A 19,268-nucleotide genomic window follows, 5' to 3' on the forward strand; every position below is an offset into this window, starting at 1 on the left:
TTGTGTAGTTGTGATGTCAATTTGTCAGAAACCAATGTGTATTAGATAATACTGCCCTGGAAACATATACGTTAATGTTTTGCTTGTTTCTTTGTCCTAGTTGTTGTATACTTGTATACAAGGTTAAATACTTAAATGACAAGCTGTGAGAAAGTAAATTTTGTCGAGTTGATCTGTTTAAGTATATAAATGGATCAATATGAACATTGATTCATGTGGATAGTAAATTAGTAATGAATTATTTAAAGAGATTTAGACATGTTCGCACAATCGCACAGTTGGACGTGAATAATAAACACCCATAAGAAATACGCCTGCGGTTTTCCGAGCAGCTGTGGTCGTTCCTGAATTTTTTTTACTCTCTTACCACAGGAGCTCAGTGCATACCCTGCCACCAATACGGCCTATTAACCAACTAACTTGTAAAACAATAACCACATGCTCAAAAGGGTCCCTCCCTCCCAGTAATACAAAAATGTACTGGAGCAACCTCACAAATGATAATGGTCCTGTACTGTACTGGGGACTCATCAAATTGGATTGGACCACCCAAAAAAAAGAAATATTATAAATTTGTCATATTACAAATTTGCCATTAAAGTCCAAGCCTAACAAACAATCTAACCTGTTTCGCCATAACAAATCTCTCTGGTCGTTTGAGTGGACCTCACCATATAGTTTGAGTGTACACTCAAGCATAGTTCGGGATTTCGAAATTCTCGGAATTCCGATAAATTCAAAAACCGAAATCTATTAAATTTCGACCCTATCACATTCGGAATTTTGAATTCTTTTGAAAATTTCGGATATTTCGACTCTATATTCGGAATTCCGGAGTTTCATTCGGAATCACGAACTATGCACTCAAGTAGTTTGCACGTGTCGTTTGAGACAAAACTCTTGATTTTTTTGCATAATATGGCGGGGGTCGTTTAAGGCGATCTCGGGACAACATGATTCGATCGTTTGGATACCTCCGAAATCCACATACGGTCGCTTTGGAGACTCTCTTGGGCAACATGGCTGGGTCGTTTGGACTTAAAAAATTTGATTTATTTGTCACGATATTCATTTTAAAAATCAACTTTCACTTAATCAACCCAAACTAGAACTTAAACTCGAAAACAATTTCATCAAGCTTGGGCAAACTCGAACTCAAGTTTAATCAACCCAAACTCCAAAAAAATATCAAGTTTGAAATTATCAAGTTTAATCAATCCAATCTTCCACCTCAATCAAGTTTAACCAACCCAATCTTCCACCCAATCAAATTTAATCAACCTAATTAAATTTAATCAACCCAACCAAATTTGAATATATACTCAAATGGGACACGATTCGAATTGGGCGAAGTCACCAACTTCAATTCTCATTGTTGATTCACAACTCAACACTCGAAGTATGAACACGATAGAAAACTCGAAGTTTTTTTTTTGGGTGCAATCTCGCGAGAGAGATAATACCAGCTACAAAAGGTTTGAAAAAAAGAGTAGCCGATATGCGTTGAGGTGGGGGGAAGGGGTATTGGGCTATTGTTGTTGGACTTAATTGTCGGGCTTAGGCCAGAGCCCAGAGGCTACCCAATGCAATTTGATTAGTGCCCAATTAAATCACCATGATAATATTTGATTAAGCATGTTAATTTTTCTTTCCCTCTAGTTAAACAGTCATTTGTTAGTGATGTACGGTGAAGAGCATATCTAGGTGGTTGCCGCATCACCTTTAGATTTGCTTATGAAATTTGATAAAATCTTTCTCAAAATCTGACCAATTCTAGGTGGCCGCAAATTTCACCCCGCGCACGACACTCTTAATGTCGTCCTAAAAAAAAACCCCCCACCCGATATTCCCACTGTCCCGTGCTAAATTGAAAAAAAAAAAAAACAAAACTATGCGACATTAAGTACAAATTTGCAAATTTGCATCTAGGAATGCGGCTAGACAGGTGATGCGGCTGTGAATGCTTCAACCTAGAATTGAAATCCATCAAAATTTCGAAAATTGAAAACAAATCTGCAAGTGATGCGAACACCTAGAAATGCTCTAACATTGGGGATTTGGGGTATTGGCTTTACCTTTTTTCCAAAACCATTGCATTTTCCAGATAATTACAGAGCCGTTACAAGATTCGCGACTGTCTCTGATGTCACATCTCAGATCAAGTATATTCTAACAATGGCACAATATTTTTGTACAATCCTAGAAGGTAACCTACATGATATTTATTTTGTCCAAAAAGGAACACTCAACGCCTCAACCCAATCTGCAATGTGAAATGTAAACGCCATGATCCCACTAGGGAAGTGCTGCACACCCAAAAATAAAACAGAAACTTGGGCGTATAGCAGCACCTTTTTAGCAGTAGATGCCAGTATGCCATGCAGCCTTGATTCCATGAAGGGCATTTTAGCTTGAGTTTCACGCTTGCACTTTGAATTTTTCCTTATTTTCGTGCTAACTTTTGGGCGTTAAGAATAGGAAACGCACGGGGAAATTTTTGGCGTATAGCAATGGTACACGTTATCAGTCAAAGATCTCTCTGATCCACATTTATTATTACCGCTCCTTACTTTGCAGTCCTGTCATATGTCCTTTCCCTGCACCTGAACCTAGATACACATCATTGATGCGATTGACTTTTCAATTCTCCAAATCCATTTTAATACTGCATTAAAGGGGCCTAAACCTTGCAGCCCTATAGGCCTACTGGCCTAGACTCCTAAACAAAATTCAATAACCGGAAAAATGGATAAAAAGCTCAAGAACGAACATGAAAATGTGAAAATGTTCAGCACTTGTGCTCTTCATTCACCCCCCCTCCTCCAACATCAAAGAGAAGATGAACTTACAATACATGGTTTGGGTTTTTTTTTCCCTACATACTATAAACTTCAATAATAAAACGGAAAATTTTGATAAATAAACAGCAACCTAAAGTCCACAGCTGTTCAAAAAGTTAACTGAAAAAAGAAAAAGCAGTGTAATAACCATTCATTTCTTTTTCTTCATCTAATCCTCTTTACCATGTTTATCAGTTGAAAGGAGGATCAACCATTAACCAATATATTTGAGAGAAGAGATTCTAATTAGTGTTTTTTTTCCAGAACAGATTGAATATCAGATAGACATACAAGTTTAAGAGCTTTTTCGAGGTTGACTCTTACGCCTTCCTCTGCTCAACTTAACAGTCTCCTTAGCTGCTGCTGCTGCTGCTTTCTGTTCTTTTGAGCTTCCTGCTTCTTCCTTAGCTGACGATGATCCCAGCTCCTTATTCTCTTTTTGCTGCTGCTCTTCATCTTCTTCTTCTTCAGCCTTGATCCTTTTCGATTCATCTTGATGATCTTCTTCTTCTTCACTGCTTTCAATCTTCTCTACTACTATTTTTCTAGGACGCCCTCTTTTTCTTGGAGCAGCTGGCTGTTGATGACTTGCTTCTTCACTTGTTGATGTCACTCCTGCTTCTGTTACTTTCTTAGTCTTCTTCTTCTTCTTTCCCATCAAATTTTTTTCTTAAATCAATCTTTTGTTTTTTTCAATCCTTTCAATCCAAAAGTAATCCAGAAACCACCCAAAACATCAAAAGACACACAGATAAGAACTAAGAAGTATTCAGCTATACTCAACTCCTCAAACCCCTATCAAAATAAATTCTTTTTATCAGTCTAGTCAATCATAGAAAAAATCCGAAAATAAACACCAAAATCTTTCTTGACTAGCCATTAGAACCCCTTCTCTCTCTTTTTCTTACCTTGTTATAAGGAAGAAAAATATAAGGAATTGAAGTGGGGTATTGAAGTTTTATGCTAGAAAGGTTGAGAGGACAAAAGCAGTGAAGACTGAAGAAGCAAAGTTAACAAATTTTAAGAAAAAATAAGTAAACCAAGTATGCAAGTGGATTGGGTTGTAGAGTTGTTTTGTAAGCTTAAAAAAGCAAAGACCAAGAGAGTGTCCCAAGAGTCCCAGAACCACTCAGAAAAGAAATACAGACACCTACCGTCCTTTCTACATATTTATTTACTCAGTACGACCCGAGAAAGCCAATAATGTTGCCTCAAAATCTCCATTCTCCATCAGAGAAAATCTTTTATTTGTACCAAGAGTCTGTGTGTCTGACCAGCTAAAAAGAAATATACATATATATAGACTCACTTTTTAAGTCATTCCACACGGTCTTACGGAAAAGTCCCATGTGTATGATAGTTTTTGGGAAAAAGACGTGTATAAATTTCATGAGAATAATTTTGAAATTGATTTCTGTGGTTCACTGGTTCTAGTTTGTAGGGGTAAGAATTTTCTGTCCCTAAATAAGCGTCGCGGTTCCAGCGAGATTCAAGTATTCAACACGGGTCGTGTTCGTGTATTCCCATGCAAGGAAATGGATGACAGTTGATGTATATACTTTGAGTTTTTGAGGTGGATGTCCCCGGGCTGTCAATGGGTTTTGATAACCCGATAACAATCTGAACCAAACTGATAAAAAGTGGTTTGGATTTTCATAATTCGGTTTTGGTTCAATAATAGGTTCAATTTTAAGTACAGATAAGATATTGGTTTGGTTTCAATTTTACTCTCCACCGAACATATAAGATGGTATTTTAGTAATATTTTATGATTAATTTTGTATAGATTTTATCAAATGTGTGGCTGAAATTAATCGATTTAACTGATTTTATAGTTTTCGGTTTGGTTTTGGTTTGCAATATATCTTATGATTCTTATCGGTTCAATTCAGTTTTGGATGAAATATAATATTATTGGTTCGGTTCCAGGCATCCAATTATATTACTAGTTCGATTTTAAAATTTTCAGAGTCCAACCAAAACCGATTCATTGACAGCCTTATACCCAAAATTACAAAAGTCATCATACTACAAAAACAACAAAGAAGAAGCCAATTTCAAAAAAATTGGCATTGTTGAATTTACCTCAAGAACTACTAGTCCCATCTCCGACAGGATGTTTCATTCTTTCCCATATGTTTTCAACATTTCAAGCAAAAAAGTGATGTTTTTACTCTCCAAATGTAAATTAAAAAGGTGCATATGCATTAATGGGCCTTGTAGCTTCTCCAAGAGAGTAGCTTTGAGAGGAAATTGTCCTACATGACGTCTAGGTGGAGGCTACCCAATGCCCTAAACATGATGATGATAATGGCAAAGCCATATATATATATGCTAAAAACATTTATTATATATTAAAACATTAAAGGAACAAGACCACAGTCCAATAGGTGTTGTAGTAGCAGACTCACTTTCTGGTGATGGATTGCCCATTGAGCCAGTTCATGTGCCTCTCCATTATACCTCCTACTGATCCAACGGAACTTACAAAAGTTAAGAGGCCTACATAGATCCTCTATCATAATCTTAATTGGTTCTATTCTCCAATTATGAGAGTTATGCTCTAGCGGGTATTGCACATTTTGAATAGCTAACATACAATCACCCTCAAACAAAATTGAGCTCTCTCCTATGCTTCTAGCAAGCTTAGCAGCAACCTCCTGAGTCACCATCTCAGCATCTACAGCTCTGAACCTCCTGGTAGCTGCTCCCTTAAGTTTGCCTTCATTATCCCAGGCCAGAGCTCCAGCTGCCGCATCTCCTGTCCCCCTGTCATAAGCAACATCAAATCTTATTACTATAGTTTCTAGTTCTATAATATGAAATAATTCATTGCATAAACTTGTGTTTTTTATATTAGGTTGTCTTATATGGGAACTATTGCTCCCCACTCCCTGATTGTCTTCAAATGCTTTGAGACATCTAGTCCATAGAGCAACTGTTCTCCTGAGCAAACCTTCTTTGTTGATGGTCTTGTTTTTGAACTTGACCTTATTCCTTGTCTCCCATATACCTTGCAGAATAATGAAGGCAAGACTCTCTTTTTCTGCAATTCCTGGATCTTCATCTTTGATCCACTGTACCAGTAGGTCTAACCAATCTCTTATAGTGTAGTCTTCTAGTCCCCCCTCCCCCCCAAGTTGGAGGCAAACCAAACAGTCTTTGACCATCACATTTGAAAAAGATGTGCAGAGGGTCCTCTTGCTCAGTCCAATACAGAGGACGAGAACTCTCCTTTGATATCTCTTCTCCTTAGCAAATCCCCAGTAGGAAGGATTTCCAGATATAACTTCCATAGGAACATTTGTATGTTAGCTGTGACAAGAGCTTTCCATATAGCTTTGATGGTATTAATGTTAAAGGAGGAGGGTTGTTCTATTCCACCATTCCCTACCAGCCTGTGATAGGCAGACTTGACAGACAAGATTCCATTTATGGTATCCATCCATCTAAACTTATCTTTCCGAGCAAACATAGGTCTGATCTATCATGACTTGCTTTATAAGGTTGCTGATAGTTGATGGAAATAGGTGATTAATCCTATTTGTGTCCCATCCATTACCATCAGCCAAGATAATATCTTTCACTTTATGGGTTTGTAAATCATGTCTCAAAGAAAGGAGGTCATTAATAAGGATAGGTTAATTATTTATACTGAGCCAAGGATAGCTCATCACTAACACTTCCTCTCCCTTTCCAATGCTCTAGATACATCCCTCAAAGATCTTCTGACCTACTTTATGAACCCCTTTCCAAAACCAAGAAGCATATGGGGGAGGATTCTTTTTAACATCAAACCAGTTCCTGCCATATATGGCCCTGAATGTTCTAGCCCAGATAGATCTTTTATCTGTGAGAGCTTCCCAAGAAAGCTTAGCTATCATAGCTTGATTCATATCTTGTGCTTTTTGAATCCTAAGCCACCACAGGCCTTAGGCTTACATATGTTATCCCACCCAATGGTGTGGATGCTTTTGCTATCTTTTGTGTCATGCCACCAGAAGTTCCTGCATGCCTTATCTATCTTCTCACAAGTAGAACTAGGGAGGAGATATGTAAACATAGCAAAGAGAGGTGTTGCTTGCGCCACAACCTGAATCAGGGTAGTTCTTCCTGCCAGGGAAAGAACTTTTGCCCTCCAACCTTTAATTTTTCCATGGACTTTATCCACCAGATAATCAAACTCATAACTTTTTTTCCTAGATAGTACTATAGGTACCCCTAGATATTTCTCATGATAATAAAAAAACCTCATTTTCCAAAACTTTTTTAAAATCTTTTTTTGTCTACTATGTACATTTTTGCTACAGAAAATACTAGATTTATCATAGTTGATCTTTTGATCAGAGATATCACAATATTCATCTAAAACCTTTTTCAACTTACCACTTTCTACTAAATCAGCTTTTGTAAACAGAATTAGATCATCAACATAAAGTAAATGAGTAATGGGTGGTGCATTCCTTATAATCTTGATACTATGAAAATCCTTAGAATGTTCAGCAGAGGCTATCATCCTAGACAAGGCCTCAGAGACAATAATGAACAAGTAAGAGGAGAGAGGATCTCCCTGTCTGAGGCCTCTACTAGGGATCACAGATTCTAAAGGGGCACCATTAAGCAAAACTTTAAAAGAAACAGTGGACAAACACTGAGAGATAAGCAATCTCCATTTCCAACTTTTGACAAAAAAATTTATCAATAAAGGACCATTCCACCCTATCATAGGCTTTAGACATATCCATTTTTAAAACAACAAACGCCTTTTTTTAGTTTTCATCTTTTTCATAGTATTAAAAATCTCACAAGCCAAACCTATATTATCCCCTATACTTCTACCTTTAATGAAAGCACCTTGAAAGGGAGATACAATCTTATTTATATGAGCTTTAAGCCTATTAGTAAGGATTTTGGATATAATCTTATAACAAAAATTGCATAAACTTATAGGCCTAAACTTAGAAACATGGTCAGGATTTGAGATCTTAGGAATAAGAGTAAGGAAAGTTTCATTTAAACTAGGGTTCATCCTACCATTAATAAAAAAAAATCCTTAACATAAGCATTTATAATATTTCCTATCATATCCCAGCACTGTTGATAAAAAAACACTTTAGAACCCATCTGGTCCAGGTGATTTCAAACCCTTAGTTTTTAACAACATGCCAAATATCATCATCTAAAGGACAAGCAGTAAGGATCTAATTCTCTCTATCAGTAATGCATGATTTAAACAAATCTGAAATATTATCATTATCCATAGGGTGAACAGATCGATTCAAAAATATTCTCAAAATAAGAGTTAATAGTAGATCCTTACACTGCATCTTGCCTTCTTGCCAGTTACCATTATCATCCTTAATTTTATCAATGTTATTCTTTTCTCTTCCTATATATTGTAGATAGGTGAAAAAACTTAGTGTTCCTACTATTTTCTTTAATCTAGTGTTGACTAGATTTCTGTTTCCAGAAATCTTCTTCTTTTTCATACCAATCAAACAACAACCTTTTTAAAACCTTAGCTATTTCATGATTAGTAGGATGAAAGATTTTTGGAGCACTCTATTAAGATCTTTTTGGGGGTTTTTTTTTTTTTTTTTTTTTATTAGAGAAAATATTTCCAAAAACTTTCTTATTCCAAATCTTAAGGCTATGAGTAGTATTCTTTAATTTATGAATCACATTTCAATCACATAAATCATGAGTTATAGAATTCCAAGCTTTATCTATTTCAGGTTTACAGAAGCATCTTTCAACCACATATTATATAGTCTAGAAGGTTTATCAGCAATATCTTCATAAACTTTAAGATTAATCATCAATGATAAGTGATCAGAAATAGCATTAACAATATTTTTAACAAACATATTAGGGAACAGATCAAACCAATCATGCGAAGCTAGAGCACGATCAAGTCTTTCTAAAATATTATCTTTAATTCTCCTATTATTATTCCAAGTGAGCTTAGGGCCTTTATAACCCAAGTCTACTAAGCCAAGATCATTAATCACCGAGTTAAAATCATACATGCATTTTGAAAAGTTAGATCTCCCTCCTATTTTCTCATATAGTGTTCTAATAGCATTAAAATCACCAAAAACCAGTCAAGGACCCGGTATAAAAGGGGCACATTCCCTTAATTATGTCCAAAATCTATGTCTCATATTAGCATTTGGTTCCCCATAGACAGAAGTAAAATACTAAGGATCATTACTATGATAATTCGTAAGTTTACCTGAGATTTGGTTAGTGTAGCTCCCAGCACTTCCAAGTTAACTCCAGCCTTCCATAAGATAGCCAGCCCACCATGAAGTCCAGAAGTAGGTACACAAAACACATGATCATACTTAAGCACTTTACTTAACATACTTATCCTATCTTCCTTAACTTTCATTTCGGATAAACATATAATATCCGATTGATGTTGATGGACCAGATCTTTTATACTTTGAATTGCCATGGAGGAACCCATTCCCCGGCAATTCCAAGCGCGAATCATTTATGATGAGGTAGCTGTTGAGGAACAACCACCGTGAATCCTGGAAAAGAAGACAATAAACCCCCACTGCTTGATTCAGCTACCTCACCCTCGAGAGAACCTTGAGTTACTAAACCAGAACTCCCATAACTCTGCCTAGTAGACCTTTCCTTTACTTCCTTGCCTTTCCCTTTGCTCAAAGAGCTACCGACCATATTTGAATCATCCCGAACTATTGGGCAAAGCTGTGTGACACTATTCTCCTAAACTAAAATCATAACCCATAGAAATCCTCAGACTTTTTTGCTCCCGATTAAGCATCCCCTGTTGCACAGGTGTTGGAAAAACTTGATGTGGATCAATTACAGCTAGCGGAATGACAGATTCTACACTTTGGTTTCCTGATTCGTCCTCCGAGTCAAGAAAATAATCTTCTTGATGAGTAGAATCTGAAGAAGGCTCCTCATAAGGGACATCCCCCTGCTTTGATATATTTCCCACCTTGGAGCTGCTAGATCCCTAGGAATCACTTGAAATATTGGTAATCTGAACATCCTCCGGTATCAGCAAATGCCTTTCATCCTTATTTCTCAAAGCTTGAGCCTCAATTCTTGCTTTCTTTGACTTATTTTCCATAACTCTTAGACTTCTATGAACCTAGTAACCTTCACCATTATCAACCATCACAATATCTTGTCCCACAAAGCTTTCCTTTTTCTTCCCACAAAACTAATCTCTTTAGAGTAAAGAACAATCCTATTTTCAGAAGTAAACCAACAGATCTTTAATTTTAGACTTCTGCGTTGTCCTCGAAAAGCCATAGTTTTGAATCCTTTGCCATGTGTAGGGGCGCTGTGGAACCGATAGGTCGGGGTTGGGATCGAGGGGTGACAATTGGTATCATTTTGTGCAGAAAGTTTTTCAAGAAAAGGAGAGACTTCCTTGGAAACTGGAAGGCATAAGTGATTAGGGATAAGATTATCATGGCTAGACTTAGTGTTATCATTCCTGCTTCCACCCTCCATATAGTTGTGCGTGTCTTGATCAACATGCAACATCATAACCCCACATAAATTACCCTGACCACCTTGCATATCCAGATCCATATCCTTAAGGCCCACAACATTATCATTCCTAACTGGAGGCCCAAGAGAAAGAGCTCTATCAGCCCTTTGACTATTACTTACTTTACTGCATTTGTTACCTGGGCCCATTTGTGCAGAGTCTGGGCCTGAAGATAAGAAGCCCGTACTCTCACTCACTCCCACTATATTCCCAATAGTACCTTTAGAGTGTGACCCACCACCAGATCCAGTATCGTACATGATCTTAGCACTTTTCAGTGTTTTTAGAAGTTGACTTACTACGTGCTAAAACTCAATAATTCCTTACTCAAACAACAGAATGTCAATCTAGTTCGAGTAGGGATTTCGCTCCAACTTCTAAGACAAGAATTTAAATGATCACAACTGGAATCTACACTTTGGAGAACTAAGTGAGAAGGATTTTATAGATAGATTTTTTTTACACAGGTTATCTAAAATTTGTAAGTTTGTTTATAGTTAAATGAAATAGAGAGATAAATAGGAAAGGATTAATCCTACTCATGCAAGGCCTAGCTACAAGTCTTTTAGAAACAGGTCACTACCATCTCAAATCCCTAACATAATATACCTATCTCTAAACATATCATGCTAGCATGTAGAATTGAAATGATATTTCATCTCTGAAATATCATTCCAACTCCTAGTTCTACTTTTTACAACAATTGATCGATAATTGTCAATCTCAAATCATTTTGGGACGGGATGAAAAATATAACCTAAGTCTTTTAAGTAGTGATTTTGGAATCCTAAATTTGTAGCATGATCCTCACATGAGCATCATTAACCCTCCCTCGGGGAGAGTTTTAGCTCATGATCCTAGGATTGAATTAAACTACAAGAAGATATGTGAAATGAAAAAGAAAGAGAATGAAACAAGAAAACTACAACCTGTTTACCTAAATGAAGAAGAGTTTTTAAAAACTAGAGAGAGTTCCCCCATTAACAAGTTACAAGCTTTTCTCTAAAAACTAAGAACTAAAAAAAAAAAATTAAAGACATGGATGTAAAATGAAAAGTAAAAGTCAAGGAAGTAAAAGCTTCAAACTCCCAAAATCAGCCCCCTTTACATAAGAGACCCTTTTTCTTCTCCCACGGAAACACTCTCCTCTCATTTATTTTTCACTTATCCACAACTAACCCCATTTGACACCTTTCATTTTTTAGATAACCATCACCTAAATCCAACTAACTCATTAACTTCATGCAAGGTGTCAAATTTGCACCAATTATTTGCACCTTTGTCTTGACTTGTATGATGACTCATCAAATCTTATGGGTCTGCCTAGTGGGTCTACGTACAGTGTCCAGTGGCAGTCTGGTCTTTTGGCATTTTTACAACTTCCCGCCTATTTGTAGAGTTCATCGCACTGATCGTCGGAGCAGCTCACTCGTCGCATTCGGAGTCCTGGTTCAAGAGATATGAGCTTCGGAAGTTTGATGCTTCTGTGCACATAATCCCGTTTCTGACTGGATTCTGTACTATTTGAGTCTTTGGGCTTTAGTCCGAATTTGTTGGGCTTCACATGGGCTTGATCGGAAGGCATGTGTATACTCCCTATTCCGTGCTTAAATGCCGGCTTTATCATCATTTTTTTACATTAGTTGCTCCAACCCGCAAAAAGCACGAAGATGCGATTATTTCATGATTATTAAGCACAAAATTGACCGAAATGTTATGTCTCTACAGGTTTTTATAATACAGTTTTGGGTGCTTATCAGTACATAACTGTTGTACTTGTAGAAATGTGCTCCCCAAGAAACCCAGATCCAATGGTTATCTTACCTTTGTCTCTTGACACATGTCTGTTTCTTGGAGGTGTGGTCAGAATTCCTGCTCCATACCAGTTCCTACTACTCTTAGCAGCTTTATTCTTGGCCGAAATCTGATCAAACCTTGGTTTCATGAGGTGTGCCCGAGATGATAACCGATGTAAGATATGGATTGACAACTCCATTAAAAAAGACATTAGCCCTCAACATAAAGGAGAAGTTGTGCTTAACATCTCTTGGGGAACCCCACACTTCAGAATATTAGATCGATACTTTTCCTTCTGTTTGCAGAAATAGAAGTCATGTCCAATCTGTCCACAAAAATAGCAAAAAATATCCAATTTCTCATACTTGAATGTAATTGGAAAGACTTCTCCCACTTCTGTTATCATATTGATTCCTTTTAGAAGTCTTTATTTTATATCCATTTTAACTCAGATTCTAGCCACTGGTACTTTAAACTCAGCTGAACATGTCAAGTTTGTGGTCTTCACCTTCCCCAGACTTCTTCCCACACTTTCAACATTTTCTGCATTAATACGATCAGTGGGATACCATAAATTTGCACCTAAAACTTCACAAACCTCAAAGGCCGAATTTGCTTCCAGCTTTTCCATCCTCACCCACCTTTTCAGAGATATAATAAAGCCATGGACTAACCAGGGTCCATTTTTCCTCACATGCTCATATTCTATAGGATCTTCAAATTGAAATTTGTAAAAACCCTTTGTAATAAGTTTCACTTTTGTTTCCTTTCTAGTTTGCTAGCACAGGTGTAGTTCATCTGCTACCTCCTGCGCATCTAGCTGTCTTTCTCCATATAATTTCCCCACTAATATGTTTGTACCTTCATCAACAACCACCGAGTTTTTGCATTTTATATCAACGATCCTCTTCTCTTTAGAGCAAAAGAGTTGTTGCATCTCATCTTGTAGCTGCTCTATCTTAGATTTTGAGCTTGAATCAGATGCTTCACCTCTAAAGAGAGCCCTAGCTGAATTAGACATAGCAGTATACTTTTCCTCCCTCTCCGCTCACGCCCCACTGTATAGCAGTATACTAGCATAGAAAGCAAAATGCAAGGATACTGTGAGGAGAATAAAGTTTTGATTTTGGAACTGAATCTAAGATTCAAATTTGAAATTCAAAACTTTAGGGGAAAAGAAGAAGTGCTTTCAGCCGCAAAATAGCTGAGAGTCACCCTCTGTCCCCATGAAAATAATTCAGTGCCAACAAATGATAAATATTTTGATCTTGGATAGTATATAGTTGACACTGCCTCTTTTTGTGTGTGAGATGTGGTATGGTCGTTGAACAAAAGATAAGCATATCAAAACCTAATTATCCCTCAATAAGTAAAGGATGAGTAGGGTATCATTCCACTTTTAAGTGTATGTTTATATGAAGGACAGGACTGGAAAGGGGGTTTGAGGGATTAAAAACTATGATTATAGAGATTTTAGATTCTAATGCTAAACTAAACTAAACCAACTAAACTTATACTAAAGCTAAGAATTGGAAATAGGGAGAGAATATGAGAGAGATAGATTCAAGAGATTCAAATCCACCAATGCTTTTGATTCAATGACTTTTTGCTTCATGTTGTTCTCCAAGTAGACTACAATCGGGCAATCGAGCGAGTGCCGATGCCTTTTTGGGTGAAACATCGTTAAATAACTAACTCTACTTAAGGTTGTTCCTATGTTCATGTTACTAGTATCTTCTTTTCTTTTATGTGAGCTTGAGCTTGGGCAGCTATTCAATGAATCACCATCTAAAGCAAACACAAGGAATACTTCCCTTACTCTAAAACACTACACAATTAGAAGAAAAGTAGAGAATAATAGTATAATATTCAATTACAATAAATAAAACTCTATTCTAGCATTATATTCAATTGCAATAAATAAAAGCCTGTTACTAGCAAATATTCAATTGCAATAAATAAAACCCTAAACTAGCATGATATTCAATTGTAATAAATAAAAACCTTAATCTATACTTCCATCCCCTGGTGTGGGCAATGGAACTAATAACTAAAAACATAAAGAACTAACCTGATTGAAGAATACCATGAACCAGAAGAATCATTAAACCTTAAGCACTGGCTTCATCTCCTCCCTTGAAGGAGAAGATTAGCCTTCCATATAGAAGGAAGAACACGAAGAACGAGAAGAAGAAGAGTCGAAGAACATAAGACTAGAAAGACTAATTTATTAAGACTCTCTGCCTCAAGTTCTGGAGACAAGAATATAAGTGAATTGGCCAATTACATGAGGCACTTAGGTCCTCTATTTATAGGGGTTACAATGAGCTCTAGAAGCATTCCAAACCGTCATTTGTTTCCTAATACAAATAGACTTTTTCCAGAGTCCGACTTCGTCTTCAAACCTGATAAGGAATTGGCTACAGTGTCAATTCATGCGTCTGGACGCATTATTTATGCGTCCCAGACTTAATAAATGCGTCTGGACGCTCGATCTATGCGTCCCAGACTTGATCAATGCGTCGACGGGCCTTCGATCCATCGTCCCCAGACGCATAAGCCTATTTTCTCTCTTCTGCTCTATCCTTCTATCCTCTTTTGCGGGCTTTGGTCCAAGCAACGAATCCTTTGGCCTTGGGCTTCCAAATAGGCTTAAAATAAGTCCAAGTCGCATCTTTAATAGCTCCAATTCCTTGGCCTTCTCCATGATTGTCCACGGAAACCCATGTGATTCTTAATGTTCCGAATTGCTCCATTTTACCCCTTTTTTCTCTAATATTCTACAAAACTCTCTTTTTTACTTGTAGAATCTTAAAACACAACTTATAAACACTATTAGTCCACTAAGATGGCTAAACAAGAGGCATAATCGAGGGTTAAATAGCACTTTTTGAGCATTTATCACAACTCCCAAACTAGCCATTTTGCTAGTCTTTAGCAAATAAGATAAAAATAGATAAGTGATCAAAATCACATCCTAATAACAAAAATAAAATCCTAACTCATTTTCGCAGGCATCGCGATTGCATTTACCATATGCAACAAGGCTTTAAACCTTTAAGTTTCCCAAAAAGGACGAGTTATAGTCTCGTGAGGGTTTTCAGGTGATATACCCACAAAATCAATCAATAGAATGTTCAAGAATGATAGTATTTTTCAAAGAGGGAAATTCCTTATCCACTTAGTGCTTATCCCAATAGACAGTATCCATTGCTAACTACATTGCTGTAAAGACTCATAGATTATGATGGGAGATAGTAAAAATTGACAAAATTCTCAATCAAGGCTTATGTGTGTACTTAGTCAATCTCCTATACTCTCCTATCCAAGAAACGGAATCCCTAGTTTACCATAGGTAGATAATCTCGACTTTCAATCCTCACCGGTCATACTCTCAGAAAAGAATCTCTCAGAAGATGGTCTACTATTTTACCTCATGTATGTGGGGAAAAGAATAATGCATATGAACATCCCACATACTACTTTGAAAAACAAACTTCAATAAAAGTAGTCTCATGGAAAGAATGTCAATCACATATGAAGTGTCGGGTCCTTCACTTTAGCATCCTCTCACCTATTCTAGACTTAGCACTATACCATCTTGTAGTGATAAGCCATGGGTTGTAACTTGGCTTGGGTATTGGTTTATGAAGGAAAGGTAAAAAGGATTCTAAGGTTGTTTCTGAAAAACACTAAGGGTTTTGCTTCTTTCTTTGGAAGATTTCTTTAAATTTTGTATTGCAGAGAAAATTCTTCCTTTGTCTTAGCTTTTCCATCCATTCTGTTCAACTTTTTTTTTTTTTTTTTTTTTTTACTCAGTGGTATATCCTTGATTAATACTTGATATACTTGTTTTCCACTAGTTTCTTTCACTTTGAACAGAATGATGGACTTCATTGTATCTCTCTGATATTTCCTTGTAATCTTCCTTTTGTGGTCTTTCTTCCTCCTTGTGCCCTCGTATTCTCGTAAAACATATGGGTATGGCCGATAAAGATTTTGGCTATACTCCTTGTCCGAGTTGGGTGAAGGGTAGAGGGTTTTATGAAAGAAAAAATGCTTATTGTAAGGCGAAAAAGGATTTAACATGATGGTCCTACTAGGTGGGATAAAGGTTGAATGGGTTTACTACTTGACTTATCGATGATACTCTATTTCAATAGACTACAAGACCTAATGGCTATCTCCCAGTTGATGTCACTTCGTGATTAACCAAATCAACAAAATAATGAGACTATATTATAACAACATAAATAATCGAAAGATGTTGAGTCACTAAGACTGGATTTTTTCTCGTAAGAACTCTCCAAAAAATGGGTATAAAGCTCAAGTCTCACAAAAAGTCTAAAAACTCTACTTCCAAATTTACTAGGGGTTTAAATCTCTTCTAGCAAAAGTACACAAAAACCCACCAAGTACTATGGTGGTGCCTTGATAAAGAATTCTATCAACAAGAACTATGTCCGAGCATAATAAATAGTCTAAGTGGTAATGAAATCAATAATATCAACTATCTATCAAACTCAACACTAAAAGCGATTATAGAATATATATCCCGGACTCATCATTAAAATTCATCTTTCTCATGTCACGATATAGAAACAAAAATATTTTTGTTTGTGAAAACTAATTTTCAAATTCATTTCTCAAGTACACCCTCCCCAACTTAACATTTGCATTGTCCCTCAATGTATAGAAATTAAGTAAATGAAATTAATGAGAAAAAGGGAAGATGTTACCATTGATGCCTAATTTTAGGTCTTTTTTTTACGTCCGGATCCCTAAGACGTAATGTGAGTATTTTAAAGTCGATTCTCAAGACTTTATATCATGCATTATCAATTTGGAGTGAGGAGATCAGATTTTCTCACCCAAATCGATTTATGTTTGGAGGCGAGGAGGTCTCACCTTGTGGGTCATCAAAAATACTCCTTGATATAATTTGAAAGATTGTTGGTGAAGTTGCTTCTCTACCTTGAACTATTTCAGTCCCGATGATTGTGTGATAGGCCTTGTGGTTCCCCGTGTAGAAGGTTGACGAAAATCTCTCTTTCTAACAGACAATAGTATCCGATGTGCCCTTTACCACCACAAATGATGATAATGGATGTCCGGGTCGACTACGGGGGTGGGCAATAGACCGGTTCACATACTTCTTTGTGTTCGATAATGATGGTGTAGAAGAAGCTTTAACAGTGCAATTCTCCTTATCAATATGGTTCACTTTCTGCTTTAGAAGACTCATTTCAGTTTCTAGATTCTATTGTTTTTCCAAAACTTCTTTAAGCTGATTTTCTAGTAACTAATTTTTCTCGCGGCGTTTGTTGTTCATCCCGAAATGTAGAGTTCATCTTCTCAAGATATGATACTCTCTCTGTCAATTTTCCATTATGCTCACTTAAATCATGAATTTTCTGCATAGATTCTAAGAACATGGCTAGCAACGCCTTTGTGGTGGGGTTCTCAGGTTCATCACAGTTTTCTGTAGATTGAGCACTCTCAATTGTATCTTCGAATGGGAATGATTCTTGTATAATGCTATCAAGGAAGTACACCTCTCCACCTTCGGTGTTATCACAATCTTTATGCAACAGGTGAAAGATATTTATGTCCATGGACATCTTACCAAAGTTGATCTTCATTTCACCGTTGTGACAATTTATCAAAGCTTTTGCGGTAGCGAGGAAAGGTCGACCTAGAATAATTGGAATTTTATCAAAGGCCTCCTTGGTGTCTATTACAATGAAATCCATTGGATAGTAGAAATCAGCTACTTGAACAAGAACATCCTCAACTATGCCTCTGGGAATCTTGGTAGAGCGGTCAGCTAACTTCAATTTGACTTGTGTAGGCTTTAGGTTTTCCAGGCCCAACGCTTGGTACACATGATATGGCAAGAGATTAACACTAGCACCAAGGTCTAAGAGAGCATTACCCGTGAATTTTTCTCCTATCCTGCATGATATTGTAGGACTTCCTGGATCTTTGAGCTTGACCGAGTCGGGCAATGGATAATAGATGTTGTTTGTCCAAATTAGAAATGCTCACTTTGGAACATGAGTACTTCTCTTTATGTTGCATGCATCCTTCAAGAATTTGGCATATGATGGCAACGCTTGATCGCTTTGAAAAGGGATATTGATGTTATCTTTCTCAAATGCCTCCTTCATCTCTAAAATTGCTTGTCCTTTTTTGCTTTGAGCAAAAAATATAGGAAAAGGTGCCTTTCGGTACAAACACATCGAGCATGTTTGTTTGCTCTTCTTCTCTTTGGCATTCTTGCATATCTTGTCTTGGTCATCTTGACAAATGGGAGTGGAAAGGATTTCCCCTTCTTTTTTGAACTTCATTTGAAATCTTGACCGATTGCTCTGTAACAATGTCATCATGAGAAGGTAAGTCAACCTTGTTGTCTATCTTCAATCGATCGAGTAGTAATCGAGCTAACATGATCATGGAGGTGATCAATACTATAAGTTGTCCCAATGTGGCATACATCTTCACTCTTCAATATTGGTTCCAATAAGCTAGGTTGAGTGGCTTGTGTCTTTACGCACAAAGCGGTGGTGAGTTAATCGACCTTAGCCTCTAGAGACTCCATTCTAGAACATTGACTTGCCTGAGATTGCCGGAGATTGAGTGAGATCGTAAGTGCAAGAAGCTCTAGAACACTTTCAAACTTCTGATTTTTCTGTGATAGCAAAGTAATTGCATTCTCCGGGTTGGCGGTCGCGGCATAATTTCTCCTAGGATTAGGCACTAACTCTCCACTTGTATTGGAATTTTGTTGAGAGTATAATTGTTGTTGAGGGACCAACTGTGAAACTTGACTTGTCTGTGGAATATAACTTTGATCTTGAGAACCTAGGGGTCCAAAGATTCTCCTCCAATAATTACCTTGAAAGTTATTACCACCTTGGTTGGGCCTCTGAAATGAGTTTATATTGTACTCTCCAACTGATGCATGTTGATAGTAACCAGGACATTCTAGAGTTGCATGGGAAGTGTTCGAACAGACTTCGCAGTATTGGCTAGCTTGCATGACCGGGAGAGATTTATCTTGAGACTTATTGAACTTGGAGGATTCA

General features: G+C 37.0%; 1 long non-coding RNA gene across 1 annotated transcript; it reads right to left on the reverse strand.

Moving 5' to 3' along the window:
* Nucleotides 1–5,142: 5,142 nt before the first annotated feature.
* Nucleotides 5,143–10,300, reverse strand: LOC147501262 (uncharacterized). The gene is made up of 2 exons (XR_015219792.1): nt 9,076–10,300; nt 5,143–5,609 (listed from the first exon to the last, which is right to left on the reverse strand). It is a non-coding gene; the product is annotated as an uncharacterized LOC147501262 (long non-coding RNA).
* Nucleotides 10,301–19,268: the final 8,968 nt, after the last annotated feature.

Source organism: Coptis chinensis, chromosome 4, assembly GCF_015680905.1.
Source record: "Coptis chinensis isolate HL-2020 chromosome 4, ASM1568090v1, whole genome shotgun sequence".
NCBI lineage: Eukaryota > Viridiplantae > Streptophyta > Magnoliopsida > Ranunculales > Ranunculaceae > Coptis > Coptis chinensis.